The sequence below is a fragment of the Podarcis erhardii genome (assembly GCF_964252035.2).
Source record: "Podarcis erhardii genome assembly, chromosome: 7".
NCBI lineage: Eukaryota > Metazoa > Chordata > Lepidosauria > Squamata > Lacertidae > Podarcis > Podarcis erhardii.
This window is the reverse complement of record NC_138511.1, coordinates 84,557,777-84,578,686: the sequence shown is the minus strand read 5'-3', so window position 1 is coordinate 84,578,686 and position 20,910 is coordinate 84,557,777. Positions and strand designations below refer to the sequence as shown.

Genomic DNA, 20,910 nt, shown 5'->3' with positions numbered 1-20,910 from the left:
GAAAAGATATACATGCATATTACCTGGGAGGCAGAGGGGGGGATAATATAGTACATTAAAATTTCATATAACGTAGAATCATAAAATTGTGGAGTTGGAAGGGACCCCGAGGGTCATCTAGTCCAACCCCCTGCCATGCAGGAATCTCAGCTAAAACATCCATGACGGATGGCCATTCAGCCTCTGATTAAAAACCTCCAAGGAAGGAGAATCCACCACCTTCTGAGGAAGACCATTCCACTGCTGAACAACTCTTACTGTAAGAAAGTTCTTCCTGGAGTTTAGTCGGAATCTCCTTTTTTGCAACTTGAAGTCATTGGTTCAAATCCTATCTTCCAGAGCAGGGGAAAACAAGCTCACTCCCTCTTCCATGTTACAGCCCTTCAGATATTTGAAGATGGCTCTCATATCTCTTTTGCAGGCTAAACATTTATAACATCCATTAAAACAAAAGCCTACTCAGTTAATAAACAGATAATAAACAAAGGAATGCTCAGACCCACCAATTAACAAATAAGCAAAACCCCAACCTCCCCCCCCACTCCAAAAATCATTCACATCAAACCAGCAATTTTGCGTGCCCCCATAACCTCCACAATGCACCCTAAAGTCTGGAGTCAAGGGCTGCTGTTACAAATCGGCTTCTCTCAAACCACTTTAAACAGTCTCAAGTAGCTCACGTGGGGAAATAAAGAGCAAGGAAAAGAAAACCAAGCGGATATTGCTTCTTTCTCGATCTGTGCTGGATTTGACCTATGGAACTCCTTGCCACTGGATGTTGGGAAGGACATACATCTGATGATGCAAGAATACTTCAATGCAGCTACAGTTCAGGCCATTGGCTGCAGGAGGCACCTGCAGTGACAAGGTGACAAGGGTGCTCTATCGGCAGCGTTGGGTGTGGTTGTGTGGTTCACTGACACATTCAGATCTTCACTTGACGCTGCCCTCATCCAGTAGCGAAAACGTATTGTGTGGAAAACCTTAAGTCAATGACGTTCCCATTTCCAAAATGAGGAAAGACTGGGATAAAGGGAAGTTTGTTCAAGGACCATACCATACTCCTTCAAATATCTAGACTACTCCAATCATAAAACTAAATATATTAAATAGCCCGAATGTGAAGGCAATTAAAGCAAAATAAGAAGCGTGAAGTCAGCACTGGAAAAGCCAGTCTTCCTTATAACTTAACGTTGTGTTACATAAGCTTGAAAAGTGCTCTCCTTTGATTTAGCAGCACAGCTCTTGCAGATCCTCTAACTCTAGTTAACTTACGGAAAGAGTAAAAAAATTTAGATCTTCTTGTTGTGATGTGGTGGAAGATCCGTCTTTATAGCCATGGGCTGCTCTGTGCCCTCATATTTTCCCAACTTCTATGCTTTTCCCATCTCTCTCTCCTTTCCCCATTTCTTATTCTTTCTAATGAGAACCATCCAGACCAGTCATAAATGGGTGGCTGGGACTGACGTACAAAAATGAAGACTCCAGGGCTCCTGCGCTTTAGAGAAAAGTGTGGGCTAGCTTCAGTTTTGCACAACCTGCTTTCTTTCTATTAGCATCCCTGTGGCCCAACAGAAGAAGGAGAACTCTGCCCGTGTGAGTGCCTGGAGGCGGTTGGAGGATGGATGGCGGCTAACAGATTGAGTTTGAATCCTGACAAGACAGAAGTACTGTTTTGGGGGGACAGGAGGCAGGTGGGTGTAGAGGACTCCCTGGTCCTGAGTGGGGTAACTGTGCCCCTGAAGGACCAGGTGCGCAGCCTGGGAGTCATTCTGGACTCACAGCTGTCCATGGAGGTGCAGGTCAATTCTGTGTCCAGGGCAGCTGTTTACCAGCTCCATCTGGTACGCAGGATGAGACCCTACCTGCCCGCAGGCTGCCTCGCCAGAGTGGTGCATGCTCTGGTTATCTCCTGCTTGGACTACTGCAATGCACTCTATGTGGGGCTACCTTTGAAGGTGAGCCGGAAACTACAACTAATCCAGAATGCAGCAGCTAGACTGGGGACTGGGAGTGGCTGCCGAGACCATATAACACCAGTCCTAAAGGACCTACATTGGCTCCCAGTACGTTTCCGAGCACAATTCAAAGTGTTGGTGCTGACCTTTAAAGCCCTAAACGGCCTCGGTCCAGTATACCTGAAGGGGCATCTCCACCCCCATCGTTCTGCCTGGACACTGAGGTCCAGGGCTGAGGGCCTTCTGGCGGTTCCCTCGCTGTTTAGGGAAGCTTTTAATGTTTAATAGGTTATTGTATTTTAGTGTTCTGTTGGAAGCCGCCCAGAGTGGCCTGGGAAACCCAGCCAGATGGACAGGGTATAAATAGTAAATTATTATTATATTATCTGCCTCTAAACCAGGCACCCCCAAACTCGGCTCTCCAGATGTTTGGGACTACAATTCCCATCATCTCTAGCTAACAGGACCAGTGGTCAGGGATGATGGGAATTGTAGTCCCAAACATCTGGAGGGCTGGAGTTTGCCTGTGCCTGCCCTAAACCTCCTCTGCTTTGTGGGAGTAGAAAAGGGTAAGGTGCCAAACGTCTTACTCTGCTTCCTTTGGACCACATCAGCGAGGCTGAAAGTGGAGTCTTGTTGTCTGGTCAGCCCAGGACCTCCACATACACTGCCCAGGCTTGTGCCCCGGGGACGTCACTTTGGTGCTGCTGACGCAGCCATTTGACTTCACCCCCGGAGTCGCACTCCATTGTCTCTTGAGATAGCCAGATGCCAACAACTGCGGCCTGCTGGTGTGTCTTGAATTTACAAAGCCCAAGAAGTGCATTTTTGGGTTCGTGCACAACCCACCTCCACTGAGCGATCCCGGGAATGCCTTCTTGCAACGAAAAATTCCTTCCAGTAGCACCTTAAAGACCAACTAAGTTAGTTCTAGGTATGAGCTTTCGTGTGCATGCACAAGAAGTGTGCATGCACACAAAAGCTCATACCTAGAACTAACTTAGTTGGTCTTTAAGGTGCTACTGGAAGGAATTTTTTGTTTTGACTATGGCGGACCAACACGGCTACCTATCTGTTCTTGCAACGAGTCTTTCTCGCTCGATCCGACTGAGGTCTGCCTAGGCCAGCGTTCGTTAGCAGCCGGCAAGAACTCAGCAGCCCAGTGGAAACTGCCCGCCCGTGGGCTGCAAACATAATCATTTTATCTACCCCTAAGAGGGTGTTTCGAGTACAGGAGAGAAGAAATTGGGATGTGCAAGATTACATCTTCTGCTAAAGTACAGGAGCCGCTGAGGCATGCCCGGCTCTGCCCCCCAAGGCAAATTCTGACCCACTGGACCCTGCCACCGAAACCTCCTCCCCACCGCGATCGCCTGCGCACATCCTCCATGCTCCTGGTTTCCCCTCAACCATACGGTCCCTCCCTAATCCGTCCCCTGTTCTATTCCAGGGCTGGGATTTTCAATTAAGGATACTTACTGTGTCCCCCTCCCACCCCCTCCTCCCACTGCCATTTCCCTAATGAGGGGTGGCTGGTGGTAAATTAATTGTCCTGACAGTGTGACCCTAATCCGCCTGTGTATTATAATTACAAGGGGGTGAGTGTGTGCAGGCCGAGCAAAAGACCTTGGTTATTTCCAGACTGCCGCTTTGTAATTAACTAGCACGTGGCATCGTTAGGCCGGGGATTACACGAGCCTTTTATTTATTTCCTTTTGACTCATTAATTCCTCCCCCCCTCCCTCCAGCCTTGGGCGATTAAATACCTCCTTGCATGGCTGTCCCTTTTAAAGGGTCTGTGGGCTACCTTTGGCCCCCTCACCGGCCTGTCATCTGCACCTCCTTCCCGGCGGACGGACCTTGGCCACTTTGTTTTGTCCTAGTGGGGAATTAATGTTAATTAAAAGTGCATTGTTTTCAACGCTTCCTGGATTACCCTCTGCGGAATATTCCTTTCCCCGGCCTCATTTTAAGTGCATTAGCTTAGGAGGAGGAGGGCATGATCAAGTGGCCAATTATGAAATTGGTTACGGCGCAACTGAAGGTACAGGGCAGATTCACACATGCAGGGCATTAAGCCCTCTTTGAGGGCAGGACCAGGTGACTACCTGCAGGTGTGGAAGGGGCCCTGGACAGGTATAACCCCCATCTCTCTTTAAACAACTGTGATTTGGTCAAAAAAGCTTGCTTAGAGCTGTTAGGAGCCGGGTTAGAAACTCTAAGATAGAGTGGTACCTCGGGTTAAGTACCGTATTTTTTGCTCTATAAGAAACTCTTTTTCCCTCCTAAAAAGTAAGGGGAAATGTGTGTGCGTCTTATGGAGCGAATGCAGGCTGCACAGCTATCCCAGAAGCCAGAACAGCAAGAGGGATCGCTGCTTTTACTGCGCAGCGATCCCTCTTGCTGTTCTGGCTTCTGAGATTCAGAATATTTTGTTTCTTGTTTTCCTCCTCCAAAAACTAGGTGCGTCTGGTGTGTCTTATAGAGCGAAAAATACGATACTTAATTCATTCCGGAGGTCCGTTCTTAACCTGAAACTGTTCTTAACCTGAAGCACCACTTTAGCTAATGGGGCCTCCTGCTGCCGCCGTGCCACCGGAGCATGATTTCTGTTCTCATCCTGAAGCAAAGTTCTTAACCTGAAGCACTATTTCTGGGTTAGCAGAGTCTGTAACCTGAAGCGTATGTAACCTGAAGCATATGTAACCCGAGGTACCACTGTATGGGCTCCAAATGGCACCTTAAACCACAATGGAATGCCTCTTCGCCAGGGGGTTGGACTAGATGACCCCGAGGGTGCCTTTTCCAACTCTACAATCTCAACTGCATTCCTTGACTACAGCTTGCTCTTACAATTCGCTTGTCCCAGTATGCAAGGAAGAAACACAGACGGCGGAAATGGAATGGACCGTGGACCGCGGCAGAGGTTTTTCAACTGCGGTCGCCAACCTGAGGTGCCCAGCAATCTCTACGTGGCCGCAGTTGGGCCCACACAAGTAGCAAAATTCTCCTGGGGAATTTCAAACGCTGATGAGGAGACCTCTTGCAGAGCTACAATTTCCAGCACCCTTAGCAAACTGTGGTTCCCAAGATACAGTGATGGAGGGTGGAGAAATTCCACTTTGTGCATCATGTTACTTTAAATAGTCCTGGCTCCTGCCACAGAATCCTGGGAACTGTAGCTTGCTGGTAAGGGTGCTGAGAGATAGGAGGCCCCGATTTCCTTCAGAAAGCAACAGTTCCCAGGGACGTGTGACTGGTGGGAATTGTAGTTCTGGAAAGGGAACAGGGGTCTCCAAGAAACTTGGTGCCCTTAACAAACTATGGTTTCTGGCATTCTCTGGGGGAAGCCATGACTGCTTAAAGTGGTTTGGTACTGCTTTAAACCCATAGCGCAGATGGGGCCTAAGTTCTTAGAGCTCTTTTCCTGAGTTTTCAGGCTCTGAAACGATTTGCTTTCTACTATCATCCCAAGATCAGCATGGCGTTTACAGTGCTGTTTTATTTGCTTAGAAAACTCGGCATATATTTGACCAGATAAATTCCCTAAAAACCCTAAACCTTGATGCAGCATAGAATCATAGAATTGCAGAGTTTGAAGGGGCCACGAGGGTCATCTAGTCCAACCCCTGCATTGCAGGAATCTTTTGCCCAATGTGGGGCTCGAACCCACAACCTTGGGATTCAGAGTCTCATGCTCTACCGACCAAACAAGTGGCAGTGGCTTTCTGGGAGTTCTAGGTTTGCTGGTTCTTGCTCTTTTTTTGGATCTGAGACTGCATTTTAGTATTTTGTTTGAAATCTGCAGCTTTCGGGTTCAGTTTCCTCTCTGTACATCGCGATGTTGCGCATTTTGCTGACCCGCCTGACCTGAGGCTCTGTCGTTTTTCTCAGGCCCTGGGGCTTACCCTTGACACTGAAAATAGGCTCAGGGGCTAAGCTCTGTGGAGCCCGACCTCTGCCTCAAGTGAAACCTTAGATATGGGGAAAGGGGGAAATACTAGGGAGAATTTAAAGGGGGAAAGGGTGCTTGTGGGTTTGCTGGGGACGGCAAGAAGGTTCAGACAGACTTCCTAGCCCGCTGGCTGTGCAGATGCTAGACTTGGTGGCCCTTGCTCTGGTCTATTTTTTCGAATAAGGAAAAACACATATTCCAGAAGACCACTTACCTGTGAATTATCTGACTGTAGCTTTGTGTGCAAGGACATGCATAGAAAGGAGTGCTTGGGACTAGTCGGGACTTTCTCAACTACCTTCCTCAACCATTTAGAGACCAACTTAAATCTAGACTGTGAAATTCCATTTTTAAGGTTGTACGGAATTCAGGGTTAAACTTGCCTCGCACTGAGTCACTTTGGACTGCAGCTGGTGGGGCATAGCTGTCAACCTACAGATTTGAAAATAAGGGAACAGCAGCCTCAAAAATAAGGGATCAGCAGCCAAAATAAGGGATCAACAATTACTTTGATAAACTGCATATTTTGTTGCATGCAAATGGCTTTAGATACCTGTTAGGTCCATAAATTACCATATAGCATATATTCAACACACAAAAAAGCAACAATTTGTTGTTGACAAAGGACAGCTGGACATAGAAAGGGCCCCATTACCTTCAGTAGCTTATTTAAGGGACATCATCAATAAGGGACGGCAGCGGGACATGGCGCTGGGATAAGGGACTGTCCCGCCAAATAAGGGACGCTTGACAGCTATGTGGTGGGGTGAGGATTGCATGATGCTGGGGTTTTTTTGTATGTTGGGATTTTTAAAAAAGCATGTCAGGGTGATGGGTAGGCTGAGCTGTTCGCCCTGATATCCTAGATTTCTACATGGAGGGTGTTCGTTTTGTTTGTTTGTTTGTTTGTTTGTTTGTTTGTAGCAGGCTGAACAAACTGGGCAGATGCTATTGACCTGTGTACCAGGGCCATTTTACGGATGACTTTTCTTTTCTTTTTTCTTTTTATTGGAATTTTATTTACTACATAACATAAACCCCCCAACCCCCCTTAAGGATGACTTTTCAGCCTGGCTAATTAGCTGACCAAACCTTTCTAGAGCACATCGTTTTTATTTTTAACTTCTACTGCGGCCCACCGCCGCTCAAGGTGGGCCGAACGAGACTATTGGAACATTTACTCTTGACTGTGTGCGATACCTTGGCATTATTCAGTTAATGGGATTGATATCCTGTTCGTTCGTAGGCTCCTAAAGCAGCTTACCAAAAGTTTGTGTTTTGAAATGGACAAGGTAGTAAGAGTACACTCTGCATATGCTCAGAGGTTCTTGTATTTTCTTGCAATCTGGTATGCCAAACAAACAAACAAACCCAGAACAAATAGAGATAGCTAATCTGTGATATGGGGAAAATATTGGTTATTGATTGCTAACTGCGCATTTGGGCACTGAAAAGGATGTGTGTTTAATTTTTTTATTTAAATAAATAATCTGAAAGCTTGGCATACAAGGTAGAATCTCGATATCCCACCAAAGGCAACAGGGAGATTGTGAGTGGCCGACATGCTTTAACTTAGTTATGAAGTTGGCTTTTCTGCTTCTTTTGTTTTGAATACGCAAAATTTGGGTTTTATGCAAAATCTGGTGCTGCAGAACTGTAATCTGACTTGTCAGAAGGCTGCATTGATTGCAAGCTCACAAATGCGGCCATAGGCCACTAGTAACTCTTTTTTAAAAAAAACAACAACCCTAAAAACTGCAAGAACATCGTGCCCAATTACATATTTGCATGGTGTCATTTTAGAGTAGGTTAGTGAAATTTTGCACCTGCCTGAGTGCAAATACACAAACCAAGAGAGGCGGGAGGGGGAGTCAAAGAATCATCTAATTCTCTAGCTCAGTGGCAGAGCAGATATTTGCCTGTAGAAAGATCCGGTCCCTTGGCACCTCAAGTTTAAATTATCTCAGCCACAAGCCCTGCCTGTGAGCTTGGGGAGGTGTTGTCCATCAGCACGGCTAGGAATGGCCGAGATGGACCAAAGTTGTGACTCCTGTATCCCGGTTTTTGTGATGGTGGCAATGGGCTAGAGGAAATTTGCATTCTTCACCTGGGCCGCCCCCAGCTACATCCAAAGCAGCAAAGCCTGTTTTTCATTCACAGGTAAACTCATAAAGAGGGACTTGTGAGCGTTTTATACACTGGGGAGCAAAATGTGCTGCAAGAGTTCCTTCATTTTCCACTTATCAAAAAGGCAGGCTCTCACAAGTAGACATCTGTGCCCCCTGTAACATTTGAAAGATGAAAATAGGGGGCACTCTTGCATATATCTGACACCCCATTGTCACCCCAAAGTTCAGGACTGCATAGTCTCTCCTGCTGCAAAAGCTAGGTGTGTTAGAAAGCTTTCCAAGCTGTTTCATTTTATTCTTTTTAATACAATGAACACCTGTGGCCTGATCCTTGGCATGTTTTCTCAGAAGTAAGCGTGCGTAGAATTTCAGTCGTCGCTAAGGCTGAGGTACAGCCTCTCCTCTCTTTCATCCAAGGATAAGGAATAACGATAGCAAGGTTCTGCATACACTGGCTTTGGGGTGAGTCCCATTGAGCTCTGTGGATTTGACTTCTGTCCCCCCCCCCCCCAAAGGCAAAACAGGACCTGGGAAAGGGCTATTTGTAAGAGGGGTCCCCGTCTCAGGTGGTCGGTAGCACGTCTGTGGATTTGCGGCTGAGGACGTCGCACCACGTTAAATTCGCTTTTGATTTTTATTTCCGTGGCTCCTTTTGGAATCCGCATTGCAATGCGATAAAACACAAGTGTTAAAAGGACGCAATAGCAATACAGTGGTACCTTGGGTTACATACGCTTCAGGTTACATACGCTTCAGGTTACTCTCTCCACTAACCCAGAAGTATTACCTCAGGTTAAGAACTGAAATCATGCTCCGGCGGTGTGGCAGCAGCAGGAGTTTCAGGTTAAGAACGGACCTCCAGAATGAATTAAATACTTAACCTGAGGTACCACTGTACTCTTAACAACCAGACAGCATCACAATACGCTACAATCGCTACCACCGACGGAAAAATAATTACGTGCGGCCTTCCAAGACCCTCAACTATTTTCAGGCGGTCCCAGGGACAGGAGGGAAGGATTGGGAATTGCTGATTTAAAAATAAGGTCTATTCCTTGGAGGGGGGTATGTTGGTAAAAGCAACAGGTACCCCCCAGAGAAACCTTGTGCGCCAATTAGCTTCGCCACGGAGGCAGCCAATTCGTGGCACCTGTTTTGTGGCACTTCCGCTCTCAGGCTGAGGCCTGGTCCAGGGGAACAGCAGCCGTGGTACCCACCGCTTCCCATCTCAGGGGACGTGCTGCCCGCATCCCCAGCCACCATCCTGGGCATCTGGACCACCACCCCCCACTCCACGCAGCCTGCGCAGGCCCCCCAAGTTCCAGCTTCTTCCCCCAACCCCGTCTCCTTGAGAGGCCATCAGAATTAATCTCAGCCGACGTTGGGATTGGTGATGGAATACTGACTTTGTGCCAGCAGGGTGGACATCTTGCCTAAAGTCACCTCGGCCATGTTGCCCCCTCCCCTCCCCCTCCCCCTCCCTCCCTGCCTGCCACACTCCCGGATTAGTCTCTGAAATATAGACCGTGACAGCTGACATCACTGCCTTCCTTCCTTAAATCTTCCACATTTGGGTGGCTCCTACCTCTTCTTTCTCTTTCCCCCCTTTCTTCCAACCCTTCACCCCCTTCACGGCCTCTCTCCTCGCCTTCTCTCCTCCTCCGGGCAACCCCTCCGAGGTCTACGCCACGAGTCGCCCAGGTGAGCCACCCAGGTTTACGCCCCAGCTTTTCCTACTACCACCTTTTCCCCCCCTCTCCCCTTAACAGGAGATATATGATTATTTGCAACTGATCCAGCTTTAGAGGGGTTTAGCTCCCTTGATAAAATTATATCTAATGATTTAAAGTCCTTACGCTTGTAATACAGCTTGGGCCGGCTTTATCGCGCTTAATTAAAAGTACTGCCAGGGGTTTGGAAGGGCCATTTTTTAAATTTCCTCCTTCCCTCGCAGATAACTTTTTGTCCCCGTCTCCCCCCCCCCCCGGTTCTGGGTTTGTGTGGGGAAAGTGGGACCCCTTCCTTTTTGTGTGGGGAAAGTGGGACCCCTTCCTTTTTGTCTCTTGTGAGTGCGGATGAAAGAATTGGGCTGCTGGGCTGCTGATGCGGAAGATGATGTTGTGTAATTGCTGGCTACCGATACCGAAAAGGATTGTTTCAGGATTCTTTTTTAAGTTGAGTTTTAAAAAACCAAACCAAACCAAGGAGCGCCAAGGGATCGTGTGGTTTGGTGGATAAGGCAATGTTCCGTCCTTGAGACTGTTAGAAAAAGGAATTGTGCATCTTAGACCAAGGACCTGTCGATCTGCAGTATGCTAAAATATATGTGGGCAAAATCACGCCCTTAAACTGATATTCAAGCTGTAAAAAAGGCCCAAGATCTTGCTGTCAGTATCAGTACAAAACAATTTTGATTACCTCTTTTCACACCCAAAATGCCTGCCCAAAGTGCTTGGTAACCTACACAATGATTCTGGCTTGAAACATTTCCAACTCTGCTTATATTTATCTTGGTTCTCCGTCTGGTATGTTTGGTTTTTGGGTGTGTTTCTTTTAACGCAGTTGCAGACCAAATGGTGGGGGTTACCAGACGCCCCCTCCAGTTGTATCTAAGAGCAATGACGAAAGGCTGGGATCTCACCCCAAGACTTGCATGCACCTAACAGATTTGACAGATTTTCTCGATATCACAAAGCAGCGTTCCCTCCTTATTTCAAATGTACCTTAATTTTTGCTCTATAAGACTCACTTTTTCCCTCCTAAAAAGTAAGGGGAAATGTCTGTGCATCTTATGGAGTGAATGCAGGCTGCACAGCTATCCCAGGAGCCAGAACAGCAAGAGGGATCGCTGCTTTTGCTGCACAGCGATCCCTCTTGCTGTTCTGGCTTCTGAGATTCAGAATATTTTTTTTCTTGTTTTCCTCCTCCAAAAACCAGGTGCGTCTTGTGGTCTGGTGCATCTTATAGAGCGAAAAATACGGTAGTTTGCCGCGTAGCATCTCAGGTTACTGTTTGAGGAGCACATGTCCAAGTTGCCAGGGACTAGTTGCTTGATACATTTGGGTTTGGGCTTACACCATTATTTTGCAACATCCGCTGGGGCTGCCTAAGTCATTTCCATCAGTGTTTGTGCAGAGGAACTTGGTGGCAGATTGCTCGTGTATCTTGGGGTCATTTTACCACTTCCCAGAGAATTCCTGATGTGCTAGAACAGAGCTTTCCCAATTGTTTGTCGCGACACATCAGTGCGTCGGCCGCAGTGTGTAGGTGTGTCGTGAGAACGCTTCTCCCAGAGCTGGAAAGGGGCTAGTTTCACCTCCAGTTTGCTAGCAGAACTGAATTACTGTGTCGCGAAAGGATGCGTGCCTAAAAAGCGTTGTCACCTACATGAAAAGTCTGGAAAGCTCTGTGCTAGATATGAATCACAAATATTGAGGAATTGACAACATTCTGATAAGGTCTTCTGTGGAACTAACAACACATGTGGATATTTTTTCAGGATTGCTTTCTTTTGCAGGGGTTACACCCCTCCCCTGTCATTGCCGCAACAATTCAAAGTCTACTTCAGATTTATTTCATTTCCCATTTTTAAGCACCCAGTAATAATAGATTAAATAGGGAGCGGCATTTTGGAGGTCTCAGTGAATGGAGTTTGCTCATCCTTAAGTCTGATATTTGGAGCCAGCAAACAATTTGCCTTCAGGCACGTTGACTAGAGACCCCCCCCCCCAGGTTAGGGTTTTCTCTCCCACTATGGACTGTGGCTTTTTTGTAAGTGATCTCGATCTCTATTGTTCCCCTCCTTGCAGCAGATTCAGTTCCCAATCCTGGTCTGGATTGCGAAGTTAGCCCTTCCTTAATTTGTGTGGGGGGTGTCAGGTCTGCACAACTTGTTCACCGCCAAGCAGAACGCAGCCGTCAGGATCCCTGCCTTGGCTACCGTCTCCCCTATTTTTGCAGCGCCAGTCGGGCCGTCAAGTCAGGAGCTTGCCAGACATTGCTTCCTGGGCTACCTTTCAGCTTAGTTTTGGGATCGCAAGTTCTTCAGGCCTTCCAGAGGGCAGCACAAAAGCACCCTTTGCCCTCTGCAGATTCCTGGTGATGAAGCACTGCTCCGAATCTATCCAGCCTCAATGTTGAATTTTGGAGCTTGTAAGATCCCCACATGCAAACATGCCCAAACTCCACATATATCTTCCTCGATTGTTTCTTCATTTTTAGCCAATAATCCATAATAAAGCGGAGATGTCGTCGTTTATTTAAATTGCATCGTGAAAATATATTCCCTCATTCTGGCCTTCTGTTGTTGTTTTTTCGGAGGTGCTGGTTTCTGAGAACCTGTCTTTTTGCATCTTTCAATGGCATATTTCAGGACTGGGGAACCTGTGACCTTCCAGGTATTGTTGGATTCGAATTCCCATCAGCCCCACCCAACAATGGTCAAGAATGATGGGAGTGATAGTCCAGCAATATATGGCAGGCCGCAGGTTCCCTATTCCAGACTTAGAGAGAGAGAGAGATGCAACTTTCATGTATGCCAGTGATTGTGGGAAAGAGGGTGGTATCTTCTCCAGAGAAATGCTTTTTTCGGTTTAGACTGCAGACTAACTTAGGTGCGAACCCCATTGTGGGCCTTTACTTCTGAGTAAATATTCCTAAGGTGGTGGTTTCCAAGCTCCACCCCCACCCTAGGACCGCTTGAAAGTTGCTGAGTGTCTTGGCAGACCGCTAATTGGATTTTCTGCATGTTGCAGCAATTGCAAAGCCAGAAGATTTTAATTTGTGTTTTTATTGCTCTTCTTACTTCTTACGTTGTATTTTATGGTATTGCAATTTGCATTCCACAGAATGCAGTTAAAAGGGAATATTTAATGTGCTCATTCTGCACTGCAGACCTCCTGAGTGAAGCCCCTGGAATAGGAGGGGGCTGTTTGTGTGCTTCCATTGCAAACCCTCAAATAAATTAAGAGTTACTTTATTGACTTTTAGCAAGTGTTCTGCTCTGAGGATGTAACTTTTGTTGACCAGGTGTCGTAACTGTGCTACAAACTTATACTGCTTTAGCAACTGCTCCTTGGCCTCACATAACCCTGGGAGTTATAGTTTTCGGATGACTTGCAGGTGTCCTTTTGCATTATTCTGAAACCGCCTTTGAAAATAAACATCTCTCCCTTGTGTGGGGGGTGGGGAAGTAATGGGAGATTCTCAGGAAACCTGCAAAGGTACTGCAATTGCTAAGTACCTGTGCCACAAAATGTAAACTCTGCAAGGAATTCTGGGAGTTGCAGTTGTGGTTTTCTGAGGGCGTTGAGATTTCCTGGCTGCTTTGGAAAACTATAATTCCAAGAGGGTGTGTGTGTGTGTGTGTGTGTGTGAGAGAGAGAGAGAGAGAGAGAGAGAGAGACTATATGGGATTGGCAGAAATGACCAGGGAAAAGAGACCAGGGAAAAGAGTCGGCGGAAGAAGATTGGAAGAAGTTTAAAGACTATTTGCAGAAATATTGTAAAATTAATGAATGTTAGAATGATGTTGGACAGAAATTAAGTGGTTTCCAGCTGTAATGCCTTAAGAGATATGGAAAATAAGGTTTTGAAACAAGCAAAAACTAATGGTGAGGATTTGCTGAATTTTTGTTGTTTCTTTTCTTTTTGTTTTACAATGTATTATTCTGGAAAATTTCATTAAATATCTTATAAAAAAGAGAGAGAGAGAGAGAACACAATGACTATTAAACCAGCTTAAGATTCCCATTCATCTTTGCAATACGTTAGGTTTTATTGTAATCAATATAGACGGACTTCTTCAAAACCGTCCATACGTAGAAGGATCCAGCGAGCTTTCCATCACCTCTACCTGGCGCAATGAGGTCAACAGCCTCTGCAACCTGGTGGAATAGCTGCAACCTGTTGCCTTTGTGGAGGAACGGATGCAAGACTTTTCTTCTTGCAATTATGTAAAGAAAACCAGGGTAAAAATTAATGGGCAGCTGGTGGGCTGTGCACGCTGTTAATAACGCTGCAATCATTGAATCAGTCTGCCCTCTTCTCCTCCCCCTGCTAACTGCCCCCCCCTTCGCCCGGCCTCATGCCATCTGTTAGGCCTGTGCTTATCCTTAGATTGGAGGTTCCTTGGGGCCAGGCACTCTTTTTGCTTAAGGGGCTCAGCCACCAATTTCATCAAGCTCATTGGGGAAAAAATTGGCTGCAGAATTAGCAAGGGGGAGGTTCCCGAAAGAGCAGTTAGTGGGAACGTCAAAGACTGTAAAGGTTGGACTCCAGCAAGATAGATAGATGATAGATAGATAGATAGATGATAGATAGATAGATAGATGATAGATGATAGATGATAGATGATAGATGATAGATAGATAGATAGATGATAGATAGATAAATGATAGATAGATGATAGATAGATAGATAGATAGATAGATAGATAGATAGATAGATAGATAGATAGATATAGATAGATAGATGATAGATAGATGATAGATAGATAGATAGATAGATAGATGATAGATGATAGATAGATAGATATGATAGATAGATAGATAGATAGATAGATGATAGATAGATAGATAGTTGTTTAGTCGTTTAGTCATGTCCGACTCTTCGTGACCCCCTGGACCAGAGCACGCCAGGCACTCCTGTCTTCCACTGCCTCCCGCAATTTGGTCAAACTCATGCTGGTAGCTTTGAGAACCCTGTCCAACCATCTCGTCCTCTGTCTTCCCCTTCTCCTTGTGCCCTCCATCTTTCCCAACATCAGGGTCTTTTCCAGGGAGTCTTCTCTTCTCATGAGGTGGTCAAAGTCTTGGAGCCTCAACTTCAGGATCTGTCCTTCCAGTGAGCACTCAGGGCTGATTTCCCTAAGAATGGATAGGTTTGATCTTCTTGCAGTCCATGGGATTCTCCAGAGTCTCCTCCAGCACCATAATTCAAAAGCATCCATTCTTTGGCGATCAGCCTTCTTTATGGTCCAGCTCTCACTTCCATACATCACTACTGGGAAAACCATAGCTTTTACTATACAAACCTTTGTTGGCAAGGTGATGTCTCTACATTTTAAGATGCTGTCTAGGTTTGTCATGGCTTTTCTCCCAAGAAGCAGGCTTCTTTTAATTTCGTGACTGCTGTCACCATCTGAGGTAATCATGGAGCCCAAGAAAGTAAAATCTCTCACTGCCTCCATTTCTTCCCCTTCTACAGTATTTGCCAGGAGGTGATGGGACCAGTGGCCATGATCTTCGTTTTTTTGATGTTGAGCTTCAGACCATATTTTGCGCTCTCCTCTTTCACCCTCATTAAAAGGTTCTTTAATTCCTCCTCACTTTCTGCCATCAAGGTTGTGTCATCTGCATATCTGAGGTTGTTGATATTTCTTCCGGCAATCTTAATTCTGGTTTGGGATTCATCCAGCCCGGCCTTTCGCATGATGAATTCTGCATATAAGTTAAATAAGCAGGGAGACAATATACAGCCTTGTCGTACTCCTAGATAGATAGATAGATAGATAGATTGTTTCCACTTGCATAAAGGGGGTGGGTGTCTCAATGGGCACCGGATTATACCACTTCCGGTGCCATCACCCCAATTCTTCCTTTCACCAATTTGCTCCTGAATACCAACTAGTCAACACTTAGAGGGCGTCCGCCATCTTTCCTTTCTTAGCCGCCGCCAATCTTGATTGCAAAATTGCAAAAAAAAAATCAAATCCTTTGGCAAAGTGAATTTGAAAGGCAAGCTGGAGGGAGGGGTGGGGGTGGGGGAGTAGAAACCTATTTCTGCCAGGAGCTGTTGGGAATTGAATCTTGAACTTCTTCCCTGATTCTAAGCTTCTTAAGAGAGTAATTTCTGGAGAACTATCCAAGAGCTCTTCAGTGAAATTTTGGGTCCTTTATGTACTCTTTAATGGGATGTTTCAAATGTCCTTAATCTCCTCTCATTTTGCTTGCTGCAGATGCTCCTTAGTTTTTGTTTTGTTTTTCTCCAGATAACAGGGGCAGTAGTCCTTCTGTGTAAAGGGAAAATTCTTTAAGCACAGAGAAACAGGATGGGGGGGTATTTTATTGAGGACAAGCTACAACGGAATAAAAGATGCTTCTGTAATATGTTGGGGGTTTAGAGGCTGGGACAGACCTAGGGCAAATGCATGTTTGCTCCCGTTATAAGGAATAAGGATACAGATATTTGCTCCCCAATGTCAATCATATTCATGTTTACTTAGAAGTAAGGTCCATTGGTTTCAACTGACTTTTCAAGTATGACTAATAATAATAATTTATTATTTATACCCTGCCCGTCTGGCTCAGATGCTTCAGTTATGTGGAAATAAAATCACATGGTTATCAGGATTTATTTTTTTAAAGGCTGTATTTTAAGATTTTCCCCCTTTAAAATTGAAACCGGGGTCAGATTAAGTAAAAAAAGGGTAAATTGCCAGAATATCCTATCTCACTGTATGTTTTGCTTTTCTATATCCTTGTAAAGAAGCAGAATAGATACGTCACATGTGCAAAACTGTGTGATTTTTATTTGAAATACAAAGATCATAACTATTAGCCTTTGTTGTTTTTGTAAACGGTTCATTTTGCTCGCATCAAAACGACTTAGTTAAAATTTTAAGCCGCAGCTTTGTAAGACTGCTGTGTATTAATTATACCTTTAAAACACATTCGAAGCACATTTCCCCCTCAAAGAATTCTGGGCACTGTGGTTTATCCTTTGCTGAGTTGCCATTTCCAGCACCCAGAATTCTTTGAAGGGGGAAAATGTGCTTTGAATGTGCTTCAGAGGTATAGTTTGTATGCAGCCTAAAAAGAGCAATTACATCCTGGATGTAAAATACGCTTGCACAGAAGAAAATAAGTTGCTTTCAGTTCTATTTGAGTGGCCCAATTTTAAAGCCACGCTCCCGCTGATTTTGCAATTATAGGGCATGATCCAGATAAAGTTAAGTACATATCCCATTTCAGTGAGTAAGCTAAGTACATACTAAACTCTCCCCCTCCCCCTAAATCACCTTTTCCCTTAATTTTGACTGGATTGTGCCTGTGCATTTTTAATATATTTTTATACTAACGAGCATGCATCTTTAAAAAAAAAATACTCCAAGTAACAAAGCTTCCTAAAACATACTAAGCAAATATTTATTTAAAACATTGCGTCACTTCTTTTTGCGAAGGGGAAAAATGGACTGCTGAGTCCCATGACCTTGAAAACTGGACTGGGGGCTGAGGGTAGGTCTGCATCTACTGACAGATCTCTGCGTGATTTGCAGTAGATTACAAAGGATTTCTGACTTTTAGCTGGATAACAAAAGCAGCAACTTTCCTCCCCAAATTAGGCTACTGAAATGAAGGAAGCTTGAGAGGATAGACTCATGGACCAAATAGTTTTGTGTGTGTGCTGTGCTGTAAGCACAATTTGGGCAATGGAAACAAAATCCTGGGCTCAGATGCAGCCTTTTGAGCGTTGCGTTCCTTCGTTCTAAGTGTATGTCTATTCCTCTTTTAAAGCCTCTGTTTCGCACTCGGCTTCAGCTGTTGGGCTTTGGGTGCTAAGAGAAAGAAAAATAGATCCCATTCGCTTGTAGTCTGCCTGTTCCTACTCTACACAGATCTAAGTTGACTCAGTAAAAAATATCCGTTGCCATTTGCTTGGTTTTCTGCATCTTTCGAGGTCAACTTAGCAACCTCCTGTTTATTTATTATTTGTAGATGTATTTATGTGACACACCAATTTCTGAGTTTTCACTTGATGCAACACAGTTGATATATTTAATGTATTCTCTCTCTCCCCCCCCCCCCCGCCCCCGTGTGTGTTTTTGTAGTTCTTGTTTTTATCTGTAAGCTGCCATGAGTCCTGTCAGGGAGGAAGACTGGGTAGAAATAAATAGGATCATGATAATGTAGGAAGTTTCTTGTTTCTGAGAAAGAGCTGCCATGACAAAGGGCTTATTTGTTATTTCATTCATTGAGGTACCACTTCCTTTGAAGAACTTCCCAGTGCAGGAAGAACTTGCGTAAAATGTTTCATATATAAAAAGTTAAAACAGTTATTTTTACCCCCCCCACACACACAGAGAGAGAGAGAGAGAGAGAGAGAGAGAGAGAGAACCCCCTATACGGTATGAGGACAGAGATAAACGATACGATACAATACAATAATATTTATTGTCATTATCCCATACAGAACAATGAAATTGAAAAAATCTACATCAGACATTCAAAACCAACAAGCCTGCTATCCCAGCCTGGTTAGCCCCCCTAAAAACTCTGATACCCCATAATTAAATACAATATACTCCCATAGAGACTACCTTACACTGTGTTTAAAACCAAAATGGCATTTGGATAGAAAGTGTTTCTCAGACGGCTAGTCCTGGCCTTTATAACCCTGTACCTTCTTCCAGAAGGCAGAAGCTGGTGTGCACTATCCTGCACTATCTCTGCAGCTTTCTTATGGCACCTGGCAGCATAGATTTGATCCAAGGTGGGAAGAGTGCACCCAGTTATTCTCTCCGCAGTCTTTACAACCCTGGACAGCATTGTTTTTTCCCTGGCCGTGCAGCTCCCAAACCACACACACAGACCATAAGTTAATACACTCTCCACAGTACAATGGTAAAATGCCATCAACAGGTCCTTTGAGAGATTGTTTTTCCAGAGGATTCTCAGAAAATATAACCTCTGCTGTATTCCATGTATAAAAAGGATTTCAAATGCAATACAGTTGCCAACTGATGGCTTGAGCATCATGTAATGTGGACTTGGAAGGTGACAGATATGCTTATATATAGACATGCAGGCTAGTAAAACAGGGCAGCCCGATAACAAAAACCAAACAATCTGGTAGCTTTGCAGGATGCAGTCCTGGTCCAGCAGACACAGAGCCCCAGGTGATCGATACTGACCAGTTTATTCTGTACCTCAGTTTTTTATGCCCAGGGGGCCAATTTGAAAGGTGGAAACCTACCTTTCCCGTATGCTCCACCTTCCCTGAATCAAGACTTCATTCAACACAAGTACCTTAGGCACTGCGGAATGAAAACGAGAGACCCAGCGCAGCTATGTATTTTTTATCGCCCCAGTCAATAAGCCAGCATTCCAAGCAAGCTTCCCACATACATAGAGCCCTTCTCTGAGTGATCAGAGTAAATATCAGAAATATAAGGTCATGTTACACGCCCAGGCTGACATTCACCTGATAACGCAGGCAAGGTGTGTGTGGAAAGGGGGGGGGGGACGTTAACCGCCGTGGTGACATTTCTTGGCTTGGGGCATGTTCCACAGAAGATCTTACGTGGCCAAATGGAAAAGGTGGTGGTGAGGGTTAGACCCAAGAAGCGGCCATAATTCTCTACACACCTGTTGATTATTCAGAAGCCTGTTGCCCTCTTTTGCATCCGGCCGTTCTGCTGGAGGACGAAAGAGTCTGGGAATCTTGGTGTTGTTTTTGAAAATTTAGCCCATAGTTTAAGAGATTTATTGGAGCAAAAAGCACAAATGTCTGTTTTTAAGTGTGTGTGTGTGTGTGTGTGTGTGTGTGTGTGTGTGTGTGTTGGGAATAAATAAAATGAATTCAAGGAGGAGGGAAAATAGCAATGGAAAAGACCTTACTGCCTTTTTCTGATATTGACATCTTCCCACTCTTTGACCCGTGTGCCTGAACCAAAACATATCAGTCGTATATGCCTGCTTTCCGGCAAGAAAACAGAACAGAGCATTCCAAACTGTGTGTCACGACACATGAATGTGTCGGCTACAGTGTGCCGGTGTGTCATGTGAACACTCCTCCCGGGTCTGCGAAGGGGTTACTTTGCTAGTAAAACTGAATGGCGGTGTCGCGAAATGACGCATGTCTAAAAAAGTGCGGCACCAACATGAAAAGTTTGGAGGTAGAAAGTCTCTCTGTGTGAGTTTCTCCTTCTTTCTGTTAGGCTGCTCTTGCAGCATGCCCCAGAAGTGTGTTGGTTGTGTGTGTTTCTGTGTCTATCTGGGTATCTGCTTGCGAAATCTCCCGATGCAAATCATTTTTACCCTTCACGCCAGCCCATAAACCTGCACACCACCAAAGGGAACCTGGGATATTCAACTGCCCTTAAAGAAAACTCAACGAAGCCATCCCTCCCTTGTTTATTAATCTACAAGAGTGTTCCTATAATACCAGTCATGTGAGGGCCAGGATCTAAGAATGGAGCTTGCAGCACAGCGCACCAAATTGTTTTTGAGAAAACCCTCCCTCACCAGCCACCACCACTGCTGTTGCTGCTGCTGTTGCCACCACCACTGCCCCCCACCCTTGTTTCTCCAGGGCTTAAGAGGAGAAAATCCCAAACCTTCGGATCTAAATGCCCAGAGAAGTCCTGGGCTGCAGAATCTCTTACCCAGCTCTAAATCTCTTTTCAATTCAGGTTAAGCTTCTCTTTTTATTACAGATTATAGGGATCTCCCACTGTATCACTTCTGGGTTATCCTTTTAACACATTTTGCTCTTTCTAGCCGGGGTTATTTTTTGTGGTTTCCTGGGGTTGGGAAGAAGGAGCTGCCCTTGGTTTTTCCTCATTTGATCCATCTCCAGAACAAATCTCTGTTATGCTTCCTTGCAGAGGTACCCGGAGGCTCCTGGTCTGGACACCTGGGCACTGGAACTGCTCTCGGGAGAAGGTAAGGCAGATTCCACCAACCCACCCCAAAAATAAATCTGGTGTGCTTGTGTGCGAGAGAGAAAAGTCAGGACATTGTGCCACCACTGCGGAAATTCAATGGATGTTAGTTGGCCATGTAGGTAAGAACCGAAGTTAAGTGAGAGAGATGGTTGTTGTTACCCTGATGTGAGTTGACCTAGGAATTTTCCAACCATACAAGGA

General features: G+C 45.3%; 2 protein-coding genes across 3 annotated transcripts in view; one reads left to right on the top strand and one right to left on the bottom strand.

Annotated features, from left to right (window-relative positions):
• Nucleotides 1–20,910, bottom strand: part of LOC309345965 (gap junction delta-2 protein-like) — a 160,890-nt gene that overhangs the window by 113,496 nt on the left and 26,484 nt on the right. The gene's annotated exons all lie outside the window — the stretch shown is intronic.
• Nucleotides 1–20,910, top strand: part of LOC309345969 (homeobox protein otx5) — a 62,326-nt gene that overhangs the window by 26,424 nt on the left and 14,992 nt on the right. For both annotated transcript variants that reach the window (XM_081869502.1, XM_081869501.1), the window contains exon 3: nucleotides 20,650–20,707. The gene's annotated coding sequence lies outside the window, so the exon portion shown is untranslated. The remainder of the gene's footprint in view (nucleotides 1–20,649; nucleotides 20,708–20,910) is intronic.